The sequence below is a fragment of the Adiantum capillus-veneris genome, chromosome 25, assembly GCF_014529385.1.
Source record: "Adiantum capillus-veneris isolate H3 chromosome 25, ASM1452938v2, whole genome shotgun sequence".
NCBI lineage: Eukaryota > Viridiplantae > Streptophyta > Polypodiopsida > Polypodiales > Pteridaceae > Adiantum > Adiantum capillus-veneris.
This window is the reverse complement of record NC_140955.1, coordinates 108,706,214-108,730,247: the sequence shown is the minus strand read 5'-3', so window position 1 is coordinate 108,730,247 and position 24,034 is coordinate 108,706,214.

Sequence of the window (24,034 nt, the reverse complement as noted above, 5' to 3'; positions counted from 1 at the left end):
GCCAACTTGGAGCTTTTTTAGCCTAAAAAACTGCATTTGGCATACACTTCCGCTATCCTTTGGCGGCCTAGGACGTTGGTTCCTGCCCTAGCCTTCTGCACTGTACCTGTCTGCTGCCTCTGCCTTGCATAGGCCATTTCCTAGCTTAGAACAACTTTGGCTGCACTAACACCCCACTCACTCCCAGAAAGCTAAGAAAATGTTGCATTGGATTCCTTAATGGCTATTAGAAGCCCAAGGCTACTATGAAGGAAATAATTAAATCTAGGTGCCAAAATGTAAATTGTGTTCTTACTTGTCACTTGACCCATGCGAGTCAAATCCTGTAAGGACAAAGCCGATTGAAGATCGTGGAAAGGGAAAGAGCACAAAACACTATACACCTCATCCGGAGCTAGTTTGGGTACCCAAGCAAGACAGGCTTGTTTCACTTAGCTCAAACATAGAAAAAACAAATGAAGCTTCTTTCTCTTCATGTAGTTCATATATGGAAATAGAAGCTTCGACACAACCTCCAGCTATCATTATACATATCCATACAAACAAGAAAGAATTTGCACCTCCCATTGTAAGTTCATCACCTACAACAACGTTGAAAATAAAATCATAGGAGAGTACTTATCACCCTTGCAACTAGATGAAACACCTAGTGCGGTTGAAAACTATTGGTCAAAGTCTTCACCCATAACAACTTGAAAGAATTGGTTTCAAAAGGTGATGACATCGTCCCAAAAGGTATGATCTACCCAAGGAAGGGGGGATTGTTTGTTGACATCCATCATTATCTTGCTCCCCTCTTAACCTTCCTCCTGGACCTCTCAATCTCCCAATCTTAGGGAATGTATATATATAGCCTTATACTCACAGAAATAAAAATAAAAAGTAAAAGAGCAAGAGCCACCAAACAAAAAATTTGAAAAACTAAAAGCTCTAGTACATGATCCAAAACATAAAAAACATTATGCACAAGGACATGAACCTTATAATATTAGCACACTAACCATCATCTATCTACGTGTGTAGATATGACTAGTAAGCTAGAGTCATCCACTCCTACCTTGGGAGAGAGGTACCCTCTTTACTTTTCGCAAGTGTTTTATATAGTCTGCCCATTGCTTTCGTATGAATGGGATTTGGTAGATACGCTAGCATGTGAGAGGAATTTTGAGGAATTAGAATGGTTGATACGTCTCTTGACCACAATTGATTCATAATTAATAGAGGACATCTCTCCAATCACACAAGCTTACCCTCTTACCAAGATGACTATAGACGTCTAGTGACATTCTTAGTGCATATTTGTGCCTCTAATAATGAGAGTTACATGATTACACGGATGACACATATGGTCTCACGGATGATTGATTTTTTTTTCTTGATGATGACAAGGATAGGGGTCTAGACCTAGGGCTACCCGCCCATCTATTAAATATCCTGTTCCCTTGACTCTCTAGGAGGGTGTACATAATTAGGTTAGGATTCCTTATGTTGTTTGATTGTGCTCAATAAAGGTTGGTGCCTCTTAACACTGATGTGCCTCCTAGACGTATTCCTTGTGTTTTCTAGTGTGTACAAGACGTGTTTCCGTTCTTAGGATTTTGAACTTCATGGAATCTTTCTCTGGTTCACTCTTCAAATCAAGCACGATCATCAACATGAACAGGTGTTTCTTGACCATTAGCATTTCCTCTTGTTTTTTTTAAACATCCATGTTTGTCTGCTTTAAATGTGATCGGTAGCACAATATTCAGCACATTTTCTTAGATTAAACATTAGATTATATGTAATTTTTTGTCATAATCCCTTGTATAAGTTTAAGAATCAAGTAGCCTAATTAAGATAGTTTAGTTAGACGTTAGAGATCTTCTCTTAATACCATGGGGAGTGCCTTCCTAATAATCAATGGTTACTTTAGGTTATTAATCAGGTTTAGGAAGCATGGTGTGCAATGTACCAGGGCTTTCTAGTGGGCTTAGTCCCTATTGACCTTTAGCTTAAGTATTATAAAGGGAGTTTTCTTGTGTGATGAGCCTGGGGAGGGTAACAATGTCATATGCCCAAGGCATACAAAATAAGCACACACATCAAAATTGAATCAATGCGAAAAAACTTTGGGGGGTCAAACAAAGGGAATAATTCAGGCGATGATTTCATAAGAAATTACTTTTATTGTAGCTTAACTACAAGGTCTTCTAGGTATAGCCTCTACTCAGCCCTTAGACATGAAATACTTTGCTCTTGCGATTAAACAACTTAACTGACCAGAGAAAATTGAGAAGCTTTCCCATGGTATTGATAGTTGACCTCTAGTGCCTTTCGATCGTTACCCAGTTGTGCAACCTTCAACAAAGGCCAGGAGTAAACGCACAGTGAGTATTGAAGTGGTGCGCTACCAAACAAAAATGGACAAACCATGAAACCCACAAATGATTCTATAATTGGAACTATGTTAGAGAGAGATAACACGGACCAAATGGAGGGAAACAATTTCCACCCCCTCCAAGGTGCCAAGTAGGGACAAATGATGCAATCCTAGGGTAGGAAAAACCTCAACCTGTGTTGGGACATCAACCTCCCTTACCCTAGGAAAATAGGGCTATGGTAAGGATTTTTCAACCCATAGAACCACCTTCTAATCAGAGTATGGTACAAGTAGTCTCATATCGGGAAGATTCAGACAATACCTACGAGAGGGGATTTGATGGGAATGCATATGCTCCAGAGGTACACAATCCATGGATAATTCCTTAAGAGATTCCCGAGCCCTCATACATAGCACTGCCAGCTAAAAACCATTACTTGGTCGATGAAGATATGCTTATGTTCATGGAAAACCAGGTCTACAAACCTAGGGGGTATCCTCTTAGAGTAGGACAACCCATGGGGGCTCCACAAGCTTTTTCCACCACCTGTAGAACCATGCTATGAATGTGGTGATGATCATTGGGCAAGAGTTTGTCCAAACAAAGGAGAATGGGTAAAACTTTTTGGGTTTTGTGATGGATGTACCACTGACCATCTCATTCCACGCTGTCCAAAAAACCCTGAAAACAAAGGGAAAGCAACCATGAACAAGATGGAGATTGTACCAAGCTCAAGTGGATCAGAAACAGAACCAAATATTTTGATAAATGGGGTAATTAGAGCTCAAGCACATGTGGCAGCAAGGAATATCCCAGCCAGCCAAATAGAGATAGAAAATTTGCCTGTCCAAACCCCTAGGAAATCTTGGAAGGCAAAACGAGACAAGATGAAAGCCAAAAGACAAAAATAAAAAACGGCATTGAAAACCAAATTATTGAAAACAGAGGAACAACTGCAAAGGGAAAGAGACCTTAAGGGAAACAACGAGATAAAAAAACCATCGGTTATACCATCGGGAGGATCTGTCTTGGTAGACAAGGTTTTTGAACCTTTGGACGCAATTTTAAAAGCTTACGAAGCCTAACCAAACCTAAGAGGATATGTGGTTAATGTACCCTCATCCGGGCTATGAGAAAGAGAGGCTAAAGATGTGCAAGGAGCTCATCCAAGCCGTTCAAGTGCTTATGTATGATTTCTAGGACTTGACTGATAGGCTGCTAGAGGACAACGCAGACAATGAGTTTTCTAGTAGCTCAAGTCAGAACATGAAACGGAAGTATTGATGGGTGATCTACTTTGATTTCCCCAACCAAAATCCTCGAAGACAATGTAGATATCGAGATTTCCAAGACTCGATTGATAAGCTACTAGAGGACAACACAGACAATGAGTTTTCTAGTAGCTCAAGTCAGAACATTAAACGGAAGTATCGATGGGTGATCTACTATGATTTCCTGAACCAAAATCCTCGAAGACAATGTAGATATTGAGATAAACGCAAAAGAAATCAAAACAAGCACAACAATCAAGACTCAGTACCTCTGTTAACCGACAAAACGCAGTACCCAAGGTTAGTAGAAGCAGCTGACTACCTCAAAGACGAGATATCAAAGAGATATATGAAACCTAACTTAACCAAAACAAAAACATAAAAGATGAACACACGAAAACCAAAAAAAGAGAGCAATTCCAAGAAATTGACTAAGTTGTCCAAAATAGAGTGCAAAATCAGATACAATGAACAGAAACGAGCCTTGAAGAAAATTTGGACAACAGAAATGGAAACTGACAAGGAATCAAACGATGATAAATTCGATGCACCTTCCCACTGTAAGAAGTATACTATTCAGGATAGGAAAATTGTGGTGCAGAAACCCAAACGAGATCCCAAAGAACCAGAACTTCATATGATGGGCCTGAAAAATCCAAATGCATCAACTTAGCAGAACCAAACGAGGATCCTAAACCGGCATACATCGCCATGGACCTTACTGACGAAGAAGAGTGACTTCTAGTCGATACACTCAGACAATACAAAGATGTCTTTGCATGATCATACAAAGATCTAAAGGGGATAGATCCTAAGATCTATCAGCACACAATAGCCCTTCAGCGTGATGCTTCAAATCAATGCATTTAGCTCACAAGCAAAGTGTCGCAAACCACAACAGAATTGAAAATGGTTATACTTAGATTGTAGAGAAAGAGACGAGGAACACAATGTGCTATTCGGAAATTGATTCTGATTACCAGTCTAGGAGAAAAGAGGATTACAATTTGTAGCAGCAAGAAGCTCTCATAGTGAACGTTTTCAAAATCATCCTTGCTAATGATATCTCTTTAGTCCAAAACTAAGGGTTTTGACTTAAAGGTTAAGAGAGCTTTTCCATGGCCATTCGGCCACTTACAAGGGTGTAGACTGAGAGAGGCTGAGAGGGTATGTCAAATTACATTACAATTACAAATCATCATAAGCTTAATTACACGGCTTCTTTCAAAAAATTGAGTGAGTGTTTACAAGTTTTGGTGTGCATCCTCTTGTATCCACCAAACATTCCCCCCTTCCTATTCATTGCATGTCCTCGTGAAATCCGTCTGTGAGTGTGGTCTACTGTCTTGTCTCAAGCGTTGCAATGAGGTGTTTGAACTTCTGCCCTCTTGCTTCAATCTCTACTTTGGTGGCCAGCTCTCTAAAAGGATTTTTTTTTAGAGTACTTCGATGTGCGATATGACGTGCTGGCACATCTTTTGTCATGGGATTGAATATGGAGGAGTCCACTTCGAAGAAGTCGGTCATGAACGCCTCTTCAAAGGTCTGCATGTAATGAGAGGGCAGGAACATGACTCTTGCATACAATCCCATGATGACATTTCTAATTTGGATTTCTGTCTTCATATTCCAGCAAATCCCTCTTGTGCCTTCCACAAAGATTTTTGATGGATGCTCTACTGCTTCTAAATCATTGAAAGTTGTAATGTAGGTGATGAGCATCTTGGCAATCTTCACAAGCATCAGACATGCGAGATTAGGAATCTCCTTCATCATGTTAATCACCCCTGTGAGAGTTTGAACCATATACTGCTCGGATGGTGGGTTGTCACTGAGTGGCTTTGTGATAACCGAGTAGTTCAGCACCGCCAACCTTTTGCTTTGCCAAGAGTAAAAGCTATCCCAGGATCACCGTCTGTTGATGGGGCAGTAAGTTGGGTCGATCCTGAGATGCTGGGGAGCATTATTGTAATAAGTTTGATCTACTGGTCTTTGCTCAAACCATTTCTTTTGCCAAAGGGATTAATTATCAATGATCGTCTACATCTAAATTGCTGTGACAAGAACCTCCCCGTAATCCCCTCTCATGTTTGGTTTAAGTTCTAGTAGCATTCTTTGCTGCCATAATCTAGCCTCTTGTCGTATCAGTGGCAGGGTGATCATCTCATGCCCGAGGTTCTTTACCACCTTATCTGGAGTAATCATGAGGAGGACATCCAATTCCAGCACTTTCAACTCATATTGCAGATAGGCTTTGTGCGAGGGATCCTTTACTTCTCAGATCCAACGCTGAATTTCATCCTTGACTGAATCTGAAGTGGATGTCATGACTGGATCTGTAGATTCTTGCATTTCTTTTTTCATGCTGGTAGTGGGCACCTCTGTTTGATAAGACTCAAATGTGGAATGTTCAAAACCTCCTTCTTGTTCAAAGTCTATTGGGGCTTGTTGATGCTTTGCCTGATTGGCCCTCAGAGCCTCTAAGTCTCCTCGTGCCTCATCCAACTACTTCCTTAATTCTTTAATTTATTTGTCTTTGGCTTGTTGTAGGGCCCTATGTCCTGCTATCATGATTTGTCTATCATGTTTTTCCTCCGCCAAGGCTTCTTTTAAATCTCTAACCTCTTGGTTCAAGGAGGCTAAGCTTGCAGTCACCGCTGAGGAGGTGGGGGTCTCTTGTATGGAAAGGAGCTGAGTTAGAGTCCTAATAACCACAGCATGTCAGCCTTGCAGCTTCTCATTTTGTTTCCTTTCTCTGGTTAGTTCCTCCTCGAGGCGTTGCTGCTCGACTTGCAGTGTGGAGTTTGCCTTGTTAAACTGTTTCACCTCCTTGTAATATTAGACTGCATTTTCTTGTTCCCTTTTGCAACTCAGATTGGTCTTGAAGCTATTCTTTCTCTAATGCCTCGATTCTTTGCTTTACCTGTAGGGAATCTTCTGCTTCCTTAGAGGCGTCTCTTTTGGTATCTTCCAATTCCAATCCGTGCAGGTTGTAAAGAGCCCTTTGACATTGAAACTGGAGCTTGATCTGCTCCAAGTGAGCATCAAGGTCAAATGACTTGACGATTTCCACTCCTTCCTCCATTACAGCTTGTGATCGAGGCAATCTTGGCCTTTGCTAGCTCTTTTGTCCATGATCTGATGTTTCAGCCTCATCAATCATTTTTTCTTTCAGTTTTGGATCTTCTATAGCTCGGAAGTTTTGGTAGACTTTGGTTGTGTGGCCTCTCTTTCTGATTTGTGTTTTGTTCCGACTACCTCTTCTTTGCTCCTTGCTCTGGCAAGTCATCAACTTTTTACTTCTCTTTCATTGTAGTCTCTGGAGATGCCCCAGTGTCCTTGGGAGAATCAAACTCCTGACTGTGTTGGTCATGCGTGTCTTGCTATTCCTCCCCTTGTGAGTTTTCTTTCTCTTTTTTACTTTGAATAGATTCGTAAGATGATTCGAGATCATCGACACATGGTTTCTTTGCTTCTTCTTTTTCCCTCAACTCCATATTTTTCTTGAGATCGTTATGGATTCATTGCCGCATGGCACTGACAATCTCTCGTTTTTCCTCGGCTTCCTACCTTTTCTGTTGCTTGATCCTTTCCAAAGCAGCTTTTTGTCGGAACGTTTTCTTATTCTGCTTCCTCTTTTTCATCATCAGCTTCTGTTCCTTGGGTTCTGTTTTCTTTGTGCTTCTGTTCGCGGAGACTTTCCCTCAACACCTACACTTCTTCCTTTGTCCTCCTCGCATGAGTAATTGGAATAGCTTCTGCCACGTGCACAATTTTCTCCTCAATCGTGTATATCTGAGAGAGTACTGGCGGTCGTGCTCCTTCTTTGAACACTGGTACTCCGAGGAGTGTCTCTTTGTTGGGACCCAGCTTCCTGGCTACTCCAACTCTATCTTTTCGTTGTCAAAATATCTTAAGGTTGCACTTTGCCTCTTTTGCTTAGCTTCTGGTTTGGGCCTGGTGGAAGGTCTGACCATAGGTCTTACTGCTCTTTTAGACCTATGGATCAGATATATTTTCACTTCAGCGGGTGGTAGATCATCAATCATCCCTAGTGCCTAATAGGCAATCCGCGTCAGCATTGGTCCCGCGTTCATGTAGGCCTTCCTTCTTTGGCTCCCCTTTAGGTTTGCTTTGACAATGTTGTCAAGAAGATAATTTTTGAAGTTGCAACTGACCACTCTTCTCTCTGCCAAGCCCATTGCCATTACTAATGCCATGTGCAACAATGGTTCTGTATATCTGGGTGGCTTCTGCACTTTGAAGTGTTGCTATATAAGGTGCAACGGCAAATTGTTTGTCTTTTGTAATAGATTGTGCGTCCCTTGCTGCAGGTGGAGGGCTTGATTGATTATTTTTGTTGTGCTCTTTATCTTAACTACTATAACATCCTTGTCAGTCAGAGATGCCTCCCTATTGTACTGAATTGAACTTATGAGCTCATGCCCTCGTCTGAAGTCCATTCCCCAAGGAGGTAATTGTAAGAAGCTGTCTAACTATAGGCATCTGCCCCCTGCTTGCACTTCTGGTTTTTGGTGCAGTTTCCACATTTCCCGTGGAAAGACAGTGGCCTTTACTATTTCTCTATCTGCGGCTTGAAACCTTCCGATGAAGATGTTAGCCGGTATTGCTTCAAGTACCTGTTGTGTGATATGAGCTTTCTCATTTGAGGAGATATCAGTTATCTCATAAGGTGCAACATTCCACTCTCTTTGTGCTTTCCTTCAAGGCATCCTGTGGTCAATTTTAGCATTGAAAATAGGTTTTAGTCATTGATTAGCACTGTCAAAAAGTTTCAAACTTGACCAAAAAATGAAAAATGAGCATAACTTTGTCAAAAGTATCCCAAATTTGACCAAATTTCATTAGTGCATCTAGGATTACTATAGGATCAAGGACATAATGTGATAGATGAATTTTGGCAAAAAGGAACATGGATCGTGATCCATGTTGGGAAGAATTTTGAAATTCCAACTAGGGGAAGTTGTTCCTGGGCATATGGAGATGCTACTCTGCAATTTTCTCTGGATTTAGGGTTTGGGGTACATGGATCACGATCCATGTTGGGCAACATTTTGGAAATCTGATGATACCATCTAGTAGGGTTTATCTAGAGGATGCCTTGGTCCAAATTTTTTGGGATTTGGATCAATGGTTTGACACTTGGGCTAATTTTTCAAAATCTTTTGAAGACTTAGAGAATTTTGGCATTTGAAGTGGATTTTGGAACTCAATTGGCTAGAAACCTCATGGATTGGCTTTCTTGACCATACTGGATCAGATGACATGGGTTTTTCTTTGATTGGGCAAAAAGATACATGGATCGCGATCCATGTTGGAAAGTATTTTGATACAGTTTCTTTGTACGTATGTTCCCATAGGCCTTCCTAGTACATTGGTGAAATATTTTCAAATTTGGACATGTTTTTTCCTAATTTGCCCCATTTTCTAGTTTATGGCCATGTTCTTTTATGTTTTGACCATATATGTTTCTTGCAACCATTTCTGGGAACATTTTTTGCTTGATATCTATCATTGCCTTGATTCCCAATGATTTAGGTCTCTAGTTTACACCTTTGCATAGCTCCCTATCAAGTTCCATCAAAAATTGAATCCATTTGAGGGGAAAAACTGATTGTGGAAATTTTTACCATTTTGCAAGTAATCCTTTGTTTGGTTTTGATCCTACAAACATCCTTAAGTTACATTTTCTTGTTGATAGTCTCCAAGGAGAGTATGAAGTCTCCCAACTGGCTTAAGCAGCAAATGGAAAACTTGTCAAGAACTCTTCGTTTAGCCCTTCTTCATAAGTTTTGTTGGCATCCCACCATTTGACCTCTCCCTGAGTTTTTTCTATGATCCTACCCTTTTTCCCCTTGAAAATGACCAAAAGACCATGTGCAGACTGAAGGTGACAAACCAGGAGGATTTGATGATCTTAAGAGTAATTTTTTTGATTATTTTTATAGCACCAATAATATTTTTGCATTCCCCAGCTAGTGAGCCACTTATGCCCTGATTTGGCCAAAAAGGAACATGGATCGCGATCCATGTTGGGATGCATTTTGAAAATCCAGCTATAGGAGTTTGTTCCTTGCCATCTATGGGTGTTCCTGTACAAATTTCTCTAATTTTAGGGTTTGAGGAATATTGATGGCGATCCATGTTCCAACACCTTTTGTTGGTTTTTTTAGCCTGCCTGATTCTGTCAGCTATTTGGGGTCTAGTGGTGAAAGATTTCTAGTTTCTGATGAGTTTGGAATTCCCCATTGGCTCTGTTAGTTTGCCAATTTTGTGACTTTGTACCGCGCTAATCTGTTGTTTTGGCAGTGTTGATGCAGTATGGGGCATACACACATGTTCTTGCAAGGTTAATGCTCATACCTGTCAAATCTGGTACAGTAAGATCTACCGAGGTGGTCACAGCAGGTAGAAACAAATCCGGAAACTCTATGATTTTGTGGCTCTCTCTCTCTCTCTCTCTCTCTCTCTCTCTCTCTCTCTCTTTTTCTGAATGCACATGAGCTTATGTTGCCCCATTTGACTATATGTTCCTAGTCTACCCGGAATGCCCCATTTATATTTACCTCCATTGATCATATCTTGTTGTTCATATCACTTGCGGTTCGAACCGTTCATTATTCTGACGCTCGATTGACAAATGGCGTTCGATCTGCAGTTTTGTTCCTTTAGAAGTTGGCTCAAAATCCATCTTGTGTCGAATCTTTCCATATTTTCCATGTTCGAAGTCCTTGCTTTGAAGTTTTGTCGTTTTCTTTCAAAAGTCAATTCCGACTTTCCTGGCTCAACTTATCAATATTTGTTGATTATCTGTCGTTTTTTCCTTTTTTGTAAGATAAAATTTACAATTATTATTAGTTGGCCAAAAATTAGCCAAAATTAGTGTAGCCTCCCCTACATACATCTTCTTATCCAAGTATTAGATGGTGTCCGTATGGCTCATGATTTTGCTGACTAAGAGTTTATAAGGCTTTGAAAAACATGTTTTAAAGAAAAAGAAAGAAATAATATGATAATAATAATATATAAAAATGATAATCCTGTCACATTTCCCCCCCTTCCTAGAGTGAGTCGTCCCAAACGAACATGTGTTAGAGCTATGAGAACAAAGCACTTGTCTATGCATTGATGTATAGTGTGGCTCTATGATGCTGATGGAGGATATGCATGGAGAAACAAAATGCTGTGCAAGAGAGGGGTGCTGAACAATATTTTTAGTGGTTGCTGATGGCGCGGTCACAATAAAATTGCGTGGTCCGAACAGTAGTAATTGTAGAAGACGCGCCCTGTGTTTGACGGTGACCTACAAAATTTGTGATGCTGCTGGTTGTTTTGCGTGATGGCTTTGTTTTGGTTGCACTTAAATTTCTTGCTTATGGATTCCCTAGAAGAGGCATCGTGTGAGAGAGTTTGTTTTGGTTTCCATACCCACTTGACATTTTTTGGTTGTCGAGGGTGGTGTTCCATTGACCTAGGCTGTCTGACAAAAGCCGTAGGAAATTTGGCGAGGGCGGATATCTGTGGAGGCAATGTAGGCGGACTTGTATTGTTTTGTCGTTTTGGTATCCACAATTTCTTAGGATTGGTTTGCATGATGGATTTTTAAACCCATATTTTCTTGAGAAGAATTGTGGAATATCGCTGAAATGGTGTATGTGACGATGGTAGAAGTTCCCATATATGGTATGTTTGGACAAACGGTGTGGAAAAAGATTGTTCCTCTTGTTTGACTATAAGGTATTGTCATGCCAATTTGGCGTGGCTTGATAAGTTCGCATCCACGACACTCCCAGAACAAGTGCTAATTTGTTAAGATGCTGATCGTCGACCACATAAAACTGATGTGGATAAAATATTCCATCAATAGTGATTGGTAAATTTATGTGGCCCAAACTGTCCATTGTGGCTTTGTTTGCTACTTTGAACCCCATCGTGTTTGGCATTAGAGGTTCCGGCATGATTTTTCTAAAAGTGGAGTAGTTAACTACATTTGCTCTGGCCCAAGTGTCCAATAAAACTCGCTCTATGGTGCCATCGGCAAGTTGTAAATTAATGTATAGATCCATTTCTCCTAACCATGTAGCTGCCGTTTGTATGGATGCTATCGGAGTAGTATCAATACCATCGTTTTGATGTGATTTTCTTTGAAAGTTTTCTTGCTCCTTGCGCTTTAATATTCTGATTTTGTCTTTCTGTTGTGCTTGTTTCCGAATGTCATGTGCTTGACTTCTGCACTGAGTTGCTGCATGTATTGTTTCGAGTTCTTATAGTGTCAACGGAAGAAGATATTTCTTTAAACTGCAGCCACTCCACCAATTAGGCATCTCCTCATCTATTAATGTTGCAAGCTTGATGGCACCACTTTGTGATATAGCATGTAGTATAAAAGGCCCCATCCCGCGCTTTTTGAGTTTTTTGGCATGTTGTTTGAGGGTATACATTAAAATGTAATCCCCTTACTGGAACTCCTTGCTAATTACGTGTTGATCATGGAAAGCCTTCATTTGTTTTTTCTGAGCATATATCCTAGCTATTGCTCTAAGTCTGGTTTCATCTAATTGTTCCAGGTTGTCTAGTCTCTCCGATAGCTCATGGCTCGTCCATTCTAGTTGTGTTGCCACTCTTAGGGTTTTGATTAATAATTCCAATGGTAGGATCACATTAATCCCAAATACCAGGTTAAAGGGAGTCGTGCCAATGGAAGTTTTAAAAGCTACTATGTGAGCCCACAAGGTTGTGTGTAGCTTTTGATCCCAATTGTTTCTTGAGTCACTGACTATTTTGGTGAGTACGGTGCATAAGATTTTGTTGGTACTCTCTACTTGCCCGTTAGCTTGTGGATGATAGGGTGTTGATTTGCGATGGACCACCATGAATTCATCAAGGAGGATTTCAATGAGGTCGTTTAAAAATTGTTTTCCCCTATTGCTCACTATTTCTATGGTTAGATCATATCTCGTAAAGATGTGTTCAAAGAGGAACTGAGGTGTAGTTCTTGCATCATTTTTTTGAGTCACCTTTGCTTCCACCCATTTTGTCATGTAGTCTGTTGCTACTATGATGTATTGTGCATGCGACCTATATCCTGGAGGTATGATGGAACCAATGATGTCAATGACCCATTTGGCAAAAGCACGAACCCCCATCATTGGCCTTAGTGGAATTTCATCTCTCCGTAGGGGTGGTTTTGTGCGTTGACATTCATCACATCATTTGACATAGGTATCTCCATCCATAAACAGGGTTGGCAACCATATGCCTGAGTGTAGCATGAGCTTTGCCATTTTATCAGCAAAGAAATGTCCCCCTCGTTGTTCTGAGTGTGCTTGTTCTAAGATAACGTAATATTCGCTTTTTGTAGCACACACATCCGTAGTTGTTTGTCTTTTCCTTGCCTATACAGTTGGTTGGCAATGATAAGATAGTGTTTGGACTCTGATTCTATAATTTTCATTCTTGCCTTGCCCCATCCCTCGGGGAAGGTCTTGTTTTTTAAGTACTCATCTATGTGTGTACTCCATTTGGGTACTTGTACTACTCAAAACAGGGTGGCATGTACCACTGGAGGTTGCTCTGTACAGCAATCACACGATCTTACATATGTATGGACATTGTGTTCCATGTTTGGCTAGTATACTTTGAGTCTCTTTAGTCGTTGGCCTGTCTGTGTTTCTCCATCGTGAAATCCCGTATTTTTTATATGAGCTTCTTTGAGGTAGTAGGATTCTTCGGGCTGTACACATAGTCTCAATATCCCATCCTTACCGTGTTTGTATAGTTTTCTTGCTAAAACCTAGAGATTTTGTGTTTGATTTATAATTGATGGTTGTCTTTCTATCGGTAATGACTCGATTTTGAGTAGAGGAATGACCTCTTCGCTCTATCTCGAGACCATTTAGATGTTAAAACAGATACAAATCGAGAAGATCATCATCGACACCCTCAGATGATTCTTCATGAAACAGTCGTGCAAGATGATCTGCTTTTGTGTGTGTAGTCCCCTTTTTTACGACTATCGTGAAGTCAAACACAAGCAATAATATAAACCAGTGAACAATTCTTCTAGTGTTGCAAGGTTTGTTTACTAGATATAGCAGTGCTTGGTGATCGACAAAGAAAACAAACTTGTTTGCAAGAAGGTAGTGTCTAAATTTTTTGACAGCATATATCATCCCCATATCTTCTCTTTCCAAAGTGGTATAATTTTTCTCTGTGTTGTTTAGCTGCTGATTAGAGTAGAAAATGGGAAAATCCATTTTTTTCTCTCCTGGCTGGGTTAATATGCATCCAATGGCATGGGCTAATGCATCAACATGAACATGAAAGATTTTGCTCCAGTCAGGGGCTTGCAAAATTGGAGCAAAAATTAATTGATGCTTCAATTTTTGGAAATCCTGATCGCATTCTTCTGTCCATTTGAGCTTAGCAATGAGGGCGTACAACGGCTTAGCTATTACAACATACATATATATGAAACGCCTGTAGTACCCACAATGCCCCATAAATGCCTGCACTTCCTTCATCTTCGTTGGTCTCGGTAGTGTGGCAATTATTTGTAAATTCTCTTGATCAGTTGAAATTCCTGCCCAAAATTTTACCTTGTCTTTCCATGAAGACGCATTTTTCTGGGTTTAAGCAAATACGATAAGTTCTGCATTTTTCAATGACTTTTCATAGATGAGTTATATAGTCACTTCTTCAATGAGAATGAGCACAAAGATCATCCATGTAAATATCCAAAAATTGTGTATATTCCTTGAATGCATGACTCATTAGTCTTTGGAATGTAGTAGGGGCATTGGTCAGGCCAAAAGGCATTACCTTGTAGGCAAATATACCCCACTCTGTTGCAAAAGTTATCTTATGCTGATCTTCTGCTTTAATTGTCAATTAATTGTAGCCTGAGAACCCATCCAGAAAACCATAGGCCTCTTTCCCTGCTACCCTCTCAATAACATGATCTGTTATTGGTAGTGGATAGTTATCCCTGATCGTCGCTGCATTTACCTGTTTGAGGTTTACACAGACACGTAGTTTGCCATTATTTTTGGGTACTACCACAATAGGGGACACCCAATCCATGTGTTCAATCTCGTAGATAAACTCGGCATCTTTCAGTTTGTCTACCTCTTCCTTAATTTTCTTGGCAAAAGACTCATTGTACGTGTAAGGACGTTGTCTGAAGTGTTTCTATGCTTAAGGGGGACCTTTTCGAGTACTTCTGTTTCAGTTTTCTACACATATTTTTGTGATGGATCGTGATTTATGTACCTTCCCAGATGGTAACAAAACCTGGTAAGATTGTGCCCGTAGGTGTTGTGATACCCCTCCTTAAGTTTCATTGCATTTCAAATTCATTTAGATGTCCAAAATGTGCGATGACCTAGAGCGGTGAGATTGGACGCATACTGATTTTCTGACTAGAAAGTGGTTAATTTTCTTTTGTCGTAGTATGAGTAGACCTTTGAGTTCACTTTGGTGAGATAGACACTCTCATTATGTCTCCGTGCCCCATCTCGAGTCGCTTCCTTGCATATTGACATTATGTTAGTACAAAAGAGCTATGCTGTAGACGTCCGTCACGGCGACCCGCTAACATGTAAGCATTACATGTTGTACCTATATAATTAGCTTTGTAATCATTTTCATTAGTAGAATAATCAAATTTTGTTTTTCTACACTCTAGTCTATTGTGCATTGAGTTAACCTCTTTGTTAATCTCTCTCTCTCTCTCTCTCTCTCTCTCTCTCTCTCTCTCTAATCACATGTATTAGCAATGAATTCCACATTGGTTAATCCACCATAACCTTTCACGTGGTATCAGATCTAATAGTCATAGATCTATAGGCATTTTAGCTTCTCTATGCTAGATTGTTTTGGCACCCTTTTTTTCCATACAATCATCATTCACACCTCTAATAAGATTCTAGTTAGTTTTTGATATCTCATTGAGGGCATGCCCATGGGCCACTACATTTATGACTCATTATATGCTCATAAATTTGTGTGTGTGCGCGTGCACTGTTTTGCGTAATAATTAGCCCAATCAACTTTTACATTAGTTTTTTTGGATTTTTAAAATTTTATTTCATTAATGGAGCTCTTAATCTCTAGGAATAAAGGGTAATTATTTTCCAAGTTTATGTGTGTGGAGAGAAAGATGTGGAACTACTTTTTTAAGTTTTGAGAAATATCCAAGAGTCATTAGTCAAATCCGCCAACTAAATCACAAATAGTGAGCCCAGAATCAAAGGCCCTATTTTGGTAAGAACAAACATGGGCCGATTCCTTTGATGAGTTGAAGAGCTCATTTTGGCCATGGTTCACAAGGAATTCCTACTGCTTACTCTCCACTCTAATCCAATCACATAGAGTGTCACTTCCACCCAACTCTCCAAGGCCTATAGGCTCAGATGGATCCCACCTTGCATTCCCAAAACTTGCCTAGCCTGCCATGTACCAATAAGCCAAGTTGATTTCTTATGTTGGAGAATCTCTCCCTAAAATAGTGAGAATGCATCTCAATGTGCTTTTTACAAACATGAAAAAAAGGGTTCCTTGCAACTGCCAATGTGCTCTGACTATCAGTGTGGATGATGTTGCTAGTGTCGTGTCCAACACCCAAATTAGCCATAAGGCATCTGAGCCATACACACTCAATCTTAGCTATGGAGACTTCTCTATGCTTAGCTTGACAACTGGAAGTGTCCATAGTAGGTTGCTTCTTGCTTAACCATGATATGTATAAGCTACCAAGCATGAAGCAAAACCCACTTGTGGATACTCATGTGTCATAACAATTAGCTCAATTTGAGTCCAAAAAAGCATGAAAAAATGGAGGCAATGATCTCCCCTTGAGATAAACCAGCACAAGATGTAAAGTGCCACTCAAGTAGTGAAAGATCCTTTTAACAGCTTGCCAAGGGTTAGACCCTAGGCTATGCATACATTTGTTGATCTGTGAGACTACAGACTGAATGTCTGGCCCCGTATTGCATACATAAATATGGTATCTAAAGAGTGAAATTCACAAGATCTTCAACATCATGAAGACTTAATTTCAACCTGTTTCCGTTGGACTAGCAATAGGTTTGGAGTCCTCAAGTCCAAACTAATGTCTCTAAGATCTTGTTTGATCCAAAGCAATACCCGTATCGCACTGCTTAAGCTGTATGATTAAGTAATGATGCAAAAGGCCCAAGTTTTTTATTTTGAAAGTAGCATTCAACTTAGCCTTGAATTTAGCAATGTGTGTCTCATTTGGTCTAGTAACCACCAAATCATCTACATACATGACGATGATGAGATATTTATCTCCTTTACATTTGATATATGAAGTATGTTCAGTGGGACTATTTCAAAAGCCTTTTTTGACCAAATCTATGTTAGCTTTCTCATACCAAGCATGAATAGATTGCTTCAACATATACAATGCTTTCTTGTATTTGCACACTTTTGTTTCTTGTCCTTTCTTGACAAAATTGTGAGGTTGCATTACATATACTTCCTCGAGTATATCACCATTTAAGAAAGCACTAACAATGTTTGATTGATATACATTCCATCCAAAATGAGCTGCGAATGCACATAGAAGACACACAACAGTCATATAGGGAGCAAAAACCTCTTCATAGTGAATGTATTTTTGTTGTATAGCCTTTTGCAACAACTCTAACCTAATAGAAATCAATCTGGCCATTTGGCTTATGTTTCAACTTGTTAACCCACTTTATACCAATGGCCCTTTTGCAGAGAGGCAAATAATGTAAAGTTGATGTTTTCATTTTCTATAAGTGCATCATATTTTGATTGCAATGCAACCATCCAGTTTTGTAAGTTGTGTGCTTCATCAAGCGAAAGAGGTTCCTCTTTATCACATAAACTAGAAATAGCCAAAGCATAAGAATCTGATGCATATGATGCATGGGAGATGCATAATGAGAACCTAAACAAGTACAACTAGAGATAGATGCATCCACTTTAGTGTCAGGCAAAGTATGCACCAGTCATTTTGGCATACCCCTAGACTCTTGATTCTCAACCCTTTCCACATAAAGTACATCTCCATCAATAATAGGTTGATTTGTAACATTTTTTGAGAATGTATTGTATATTTACATCAAAAAATTAGTAGCACTGTCTGATTGATATACATTCCATCAAAAGTGATCTACCAATGTACATAAAAGATGCACAATAGTCATACAACAAGTGGGAGCAAAAGTCTCTTCATAGTCAATGCCTTTTTGCTGTGTATAATCTTTTGCAGCAAGTCTAATCTTATAGCCATCAATCTCGCCATTTGGATTACGTTTCACCTTGTACACCCAATTTGAACCAATGACCTTTTTTCGGGAGGCAAATCATGTAAATTGCATGTTTCATTTTCTATAATTGCATCATATTTTGATTGCATTGCTGAGTGGGTGCTGTGTGTTCGTGGGATCATTACAATGCCCCTTTTTTTATATGTTCAAATGAATTAAATGACCTTATTTTAGGAATTTTTTGCAAAATGAAATACAAAAATCCCTTTTGTTAACGTATCTCTATTAATTTGCCTAAAATGTTTGCATCTAAAACCCCTTCCATTGAACTCATGTGTTTCATTGACATGATTACATAGTGCACCCCCAAGTTGCATTGCAACCATGCAATTTTTTGAATTATGTGCTTCATTAAAAGAAAGAGGTTCCTTTGAATCACCTAAACTAGAAACATCAAAAGCATAACAATCTGATGCATATGATGCACATTTTGTGAGAACTTGTACGACTAGACATAGGTGCATCCAATATACCGTCAGGCAAAGTATGCACCAACCATTTTAGCATACTCCTAGCATCTTGATTCTCAGGCCCTTCCACATCAAGTACATCTTGTACATCTGCATCAATAAAATAGGTTGATCTGTAACATTTTTTGAAAACCGCATAGGTGGTACATTTGGCTAATTGTACTTACATTCAAGTTTCCACTGTTAAAAAGAGGCAACAAAGTGGCCATAAATATCTTGTGAGTTTACATTATTGTCTCTAGAACATGATAAAAAAGGTTGAATAGAATCTTCCACAAATACAACATCTTATGAAACCAAGATACATTTTGTTTATGGATGGTAAACCTGCACCCTTTACTTTCATGACTATAACCAACAAAAATGCATTTGATAACCTTATCATTCAATTTTTTACACCATGTTTGTGGATGAAACCTTTCCCTCCAAGTATTCTCCCTTCCTTGTAGTCATGTGTACCATATGCTATGCTTTGCTCATGTTTTTAGGGATTATGTCTATTGTGTTGCACCAGATTGCAACATGTATGTTCCCCCTAGAGGAAAGCATATGATTGGTCAGAAGGTGAAGAGTGAGATGAAAGAATCAAGTACATGTAAGTACTAACTGTGAATTATTTAACTAGCACTATTGAAGTTTCTCTTTCCGTTGGAAATTTAATCTCTTGCATTTAATGAAACGGTTCATAGGTACACACACCCTAACAAAGATCTTTCTACAAGAATCAATGAGGACAACAGTAGAGAGAATATCCATGCAAGCCAATGGTAGGCCCAAAAGAATTATTTATGTCTGTATTTTGGGATATCCCAACTGAAATTGAGTAAATAACTTGCTTTGCAAAGCAATCATTGCATGATCGCTCTAACAAGAAGATCATAAAGAAGGATGAACCGATTACATTAGGGATGCATAGGGCAAGTGAAGCTGAGTCTACCTTAGGGGATTTAGTACGTGAAGTGATTGAAGACATCGTGACTGCAAAGTCTATTGCAGTCAAATCTTGTAGGCAACAACTAACTCCAAGAAGGCTAATGCATATTGTACGTTGAGTGCCAAAGCATCCCAAAGGATGGAAAAAATTGGATGAGGCAGCTGCAAATGCGGAGAAAGAATCGCCACCTCCTGAGCCAAAGAAGCCAACACCAAAGTGCACGAGATCAACTCCCAAGAAAGTAGGTGGAAGTCCCATAATGGATATACCCCTTGACTCATTTAGGAAGAGGAAGAATCCAAATGCAAAGCACTAATTGTATATTATTCATAGGTCCATGCATCTAGAAGATGCCTTTAAAAGGTTAGTGAATTCCATTGCACCCTTATTGTATCCATGCCCATTGTTGATTCAATTGTTGGAAAATGTTAATGACATGTCTCTTATTTCTTTGCATCAAGAAGTTGTAAACTATTTCAAAACGTTTTTAATTATACATATTTAGTAATATATTTCTACTTTTATTTGTCATAGATAGTTAAGAGACTGAAAATAGAAGTACCAGCACACGATGCCTTCACTCATCAGTGTCTCTAGTTGAGGGTATTGTACATTCACATGCTCAATCTGCATGTGCTTTGAAGAATCCAGGAGCCAAAAGTAAAAGAAATATTGTGTGCATAGCTAGAGACAAACATGATAGAAAAAAGTGTGCAATAGATACAAGAAAACATGATAGACATAAAGTGTACATTGATACATGCAAGCATGATAACAAGAAAGCGTCCACATATACAATTGATCATTGCACCACTACTAGTATTGCTTCACTTGTTTCCAATGGATGTGTTGAATGCAATTGATGTGCATGTTGTGCATGATGATGTGCAAATAAATGTTGAGCCTACTTTACATGGAAAGGGTAAATTACCCCTACCATAGTAGAATCTGGCACATATGCCATTGTTGACAAAATACAGTTGATGTGGATGTTGTGCATCATGATGTGCACATATATACAGTACCTACTCCTCCTATAGTTGAATCTGGAACATCTGCCATTGTGGATGATAATGCAGTTGATGTGAAGGTTGTGTATGATGATGTGCACACAGATCTTGAGCCTGCTAATCTGGGAAGGGATACATTACCTACTTCTTCTACTATTGAATTTAGGACAAATGCCATTGCTGCTGATGATGCAATTCATGTGCAGGTTTTTCATGAAGATGTGCACACAAATGTTGAGCATGCTAAACTTGAAAATACATTGTCTACCCCTAATGTAGTTTCCACCCAAGACATTGGTGACAAAAATGCAGTTCATGTGCAGATTGTAAATGATGATGTGCACACAAACGTTGAGCCTGTTGAGCTTGGAAAGGGTACATCTCGGGTACATTGTGTATCTCTACTAAAGTTGAATCTAGCATAAATGACATTGTTGATGCTATGATAGTTGATAATTCCACAAATGGCATTGTGGATGCTATGGAAATTGATGCCAACACATGTGCTACTGCTCATGCTACTGTAAGTGATGTTGGCATATATGATATTATTGATGCTATGGTGGTTGATGATAGTCCAAATGCTACTACTGATGATAATGGGGCAACTAATGGCACATGTGGTATTGTTGATGCAAATGACACCTTTGGAGACAATAGCATTAAAGGTACAGAGGTCCCCATTGACATAGTTGGTGGATTAGGAGAGGAAGTACATACAAGTGATGTCACAGCCCAAGCTGGGGTAGACTATCCAATTGAGGCCACTACGGGTGCAGACTATCCAAAAGCTAATACCACTATGGGCACAAATGCCATTGTTGTGGATAGTAGAGGTAAATGTATAGAGGTCCCCACTGAGAGAGAACTTGGATCAGGTGAGGCAGTGGATATAGGTGATATCACGACTGCCATAGACACAAATGTGGTAGCTAATGCTCATAGTGATGATGGGGCTAAAGGAGATATGTTTGAGAGGAAAGAGAGAACAGAGCCCTTTGTGATCATGCCTCCACATGTAGTGCAACTTGAGGTTGTATCTTGTGAGGACAAGGAGAGAAAGAAAAGCTCATTATATTGGATGTGAATGGCCTACTCATGAAGAGGTACCCAACAAACTACTTCAGAGGTAGACCAAGAATCTCTGGAAAAAAAAAGAATGAGGTAATCACCACCCCAACGGTTCAGGTAAAGAGGCAATATGAATTTGTTTGTGAGGCCTTATGCAATGAACTTCTTGAATGCAATGTCCTGAAGAGCACAAACAGTGCTATGGAGTAGCATGACTAGAGAAAACCTAGAGCATGCCTTGCGAATGTGCTTTCCCACACTAAGCATACAGATTTTTGTGGATGTCCTCGATTAAGAAAGGTGTAGAGTGACTGACTTCAGGCTAGATAAAGTTCCTGAGATCCCTTCAAATAGTGATAGCAGAAAGGAAGTTTTCTTCAAGAGTTTGGAGAATTCCTAGAGTCAATATGATGAGCCCCACTATGACACTACATTGCTGGTAGATGACATGCTATATAAGTATTTGCTCAACCCTCTGGGGACCTGTCTTTGTCCACTATCATTCGATCCAACAGATCCTAGTGAACCCCTAGATTACCTACCCTTGTCTTTGTTCCCTTGGTTAGTCAGGTGGGCAAATTCAACCAGCCCTAGGGCCTTTGCAAGGGCTAACCAGCTTGAAAATCCTTCTGACAAAGTGTCTACCCATGTCATCAATTACTATATCGATGAGAAAACACGCTGTCGAGAAATTTGCAGTCTTGCCAGGAAAGCACCGGGCTTATTGCTGTGAGAGTTTGTGAGAGAACTCGACAAAAACTATATGAAGGAGTTAAACCATAGATGCCATGAAGACTAGGGTTTGGAAAGAAGTACAATCAAAGAAGCCCACCCATTCTCTCTTGCACTCACACGCACAAAGAAAGAACACAAAAGAAAATGTCAAAATAACACAAAGATGAAAACATCAAGGCTATGGTCATATCGTATCATGGGTAATATGAAAGGGTTAACAGATGAGTTAATGGCATTCAATCTTGGCTGGCCAAATAAGCTACGAATTGTTCTTTGGAATTGTAGTTTTGTGCTTACCATAATATATATATTTTGTCTAGTGATTGAGATTAATTGTGTGTACAAATCCTCTTGGTTCATAGCAAGATAACTACGCTTACGTCAAAAGAAAAGTTATAGTCTATGAGAGGTAGTATGATGGGATCCAGTGATAGAAGTATTTCATTGAGCCTTTCTTGGCCAAAGCAAAACAATATACGTTGTTGAAAGTGTATTTTACGGCTAATCCATACGTTAATTCTAATAGATCGTACAGAGTGAAAGCGATAGAAATTATCATCATGTGGGTTATTCATCTAGGATAGTATGTGAGAAATGTAGATATGAGAGAAGAGATGAGAAGTTTCCCTCCCAAGCCCTATTCTTGCCCGTAGGCAATAAGGATATTGCGGGGAGAGATGTACCTGTAGCAAGGAGAACCTAAAATTTGTAGAGAGGATGAATTACTAAGAGTGAAAGAGATAGATTTGGTTAAAGAGATGAGATTAGAGATATATATATATATATGTTGGATTAGAGATGAAAAAGAAAACAACAAGAAATCAAGAAAACATCAATGTAGAACACATCTTACTTGACAAACCCTTCGACACCATTATTGATGGAGAGAGAAGAAGAGTGGAGAATTCCACTTTGATTGATACACCAAGTGTAAGACCTTCTTTGATTAGAGTTGATCTTCCAAGGGTAGCTTGTTGCAATAATGGCTAGTCTTCTTCTAGGAAAAAGTGTAGGCTTGGGCTTATGTTAATGGCTAAGTACAATTAGGCGTTACTACTCACTCCCTCATGAATTCCTCTCATCAATGGCTTGAATGCTTGAGTTTCTTCCAAGGAAGAAGAGGTCCCCTTTTATAGGTGAAGGGAACCCCCAAGGGTTTTATACATAAGAAGAGAGGAGCCAGTGTGAACATGAATTGGAAAAGTTGGAAATGAGCTGTCCTTGCATGATGTGGGAAAATTGGGGTCCAGTATTTTGATCATATCTCCTCAACCGTGGCTCCAAATAAAAAATTAAAAATATGGGCAAATACTTCAGCTCATTAGCTACTATTTTCATTTTAAAATTGTTTTCCAATTCGGATTGGAACCTTGTGTAAAAAATTCATCAAAATAGGGTCCATTTATGGCAGCAAAAGTCTTCATGTGGTCTCCTTAGCCTAGACTTTCATTTAATTCACAAGGACACGTCATGCCATATGAAAGCATGACATTGCTCCTTGAAAATTTTTTGTAATCATGCTTGCAATAATGCATTAAAATAAGTGTATCTTTGAAATCATGCCACCTAGTGTCCTACTAGGATTTGATTCTCTCCTAGTAGCTATTTAAAAAGAAATATAAGAAAAGTATAAAAAGTACGTAGAATATATATATATTGGAGTTTACCCTAGATATAGGGTCTAGCTAGGGTGTGAGATGATAATGAAATAGTAGAAATAAAGAATCAATGCTTTTTGCCCCAAGTTAAAGAGGCGGAGCTATTGATGCTTTTCCCATAGTATTTTCTGATGGTAAAGTAAGGATCGGTTACCCTTGAGAAAAATAATAGGA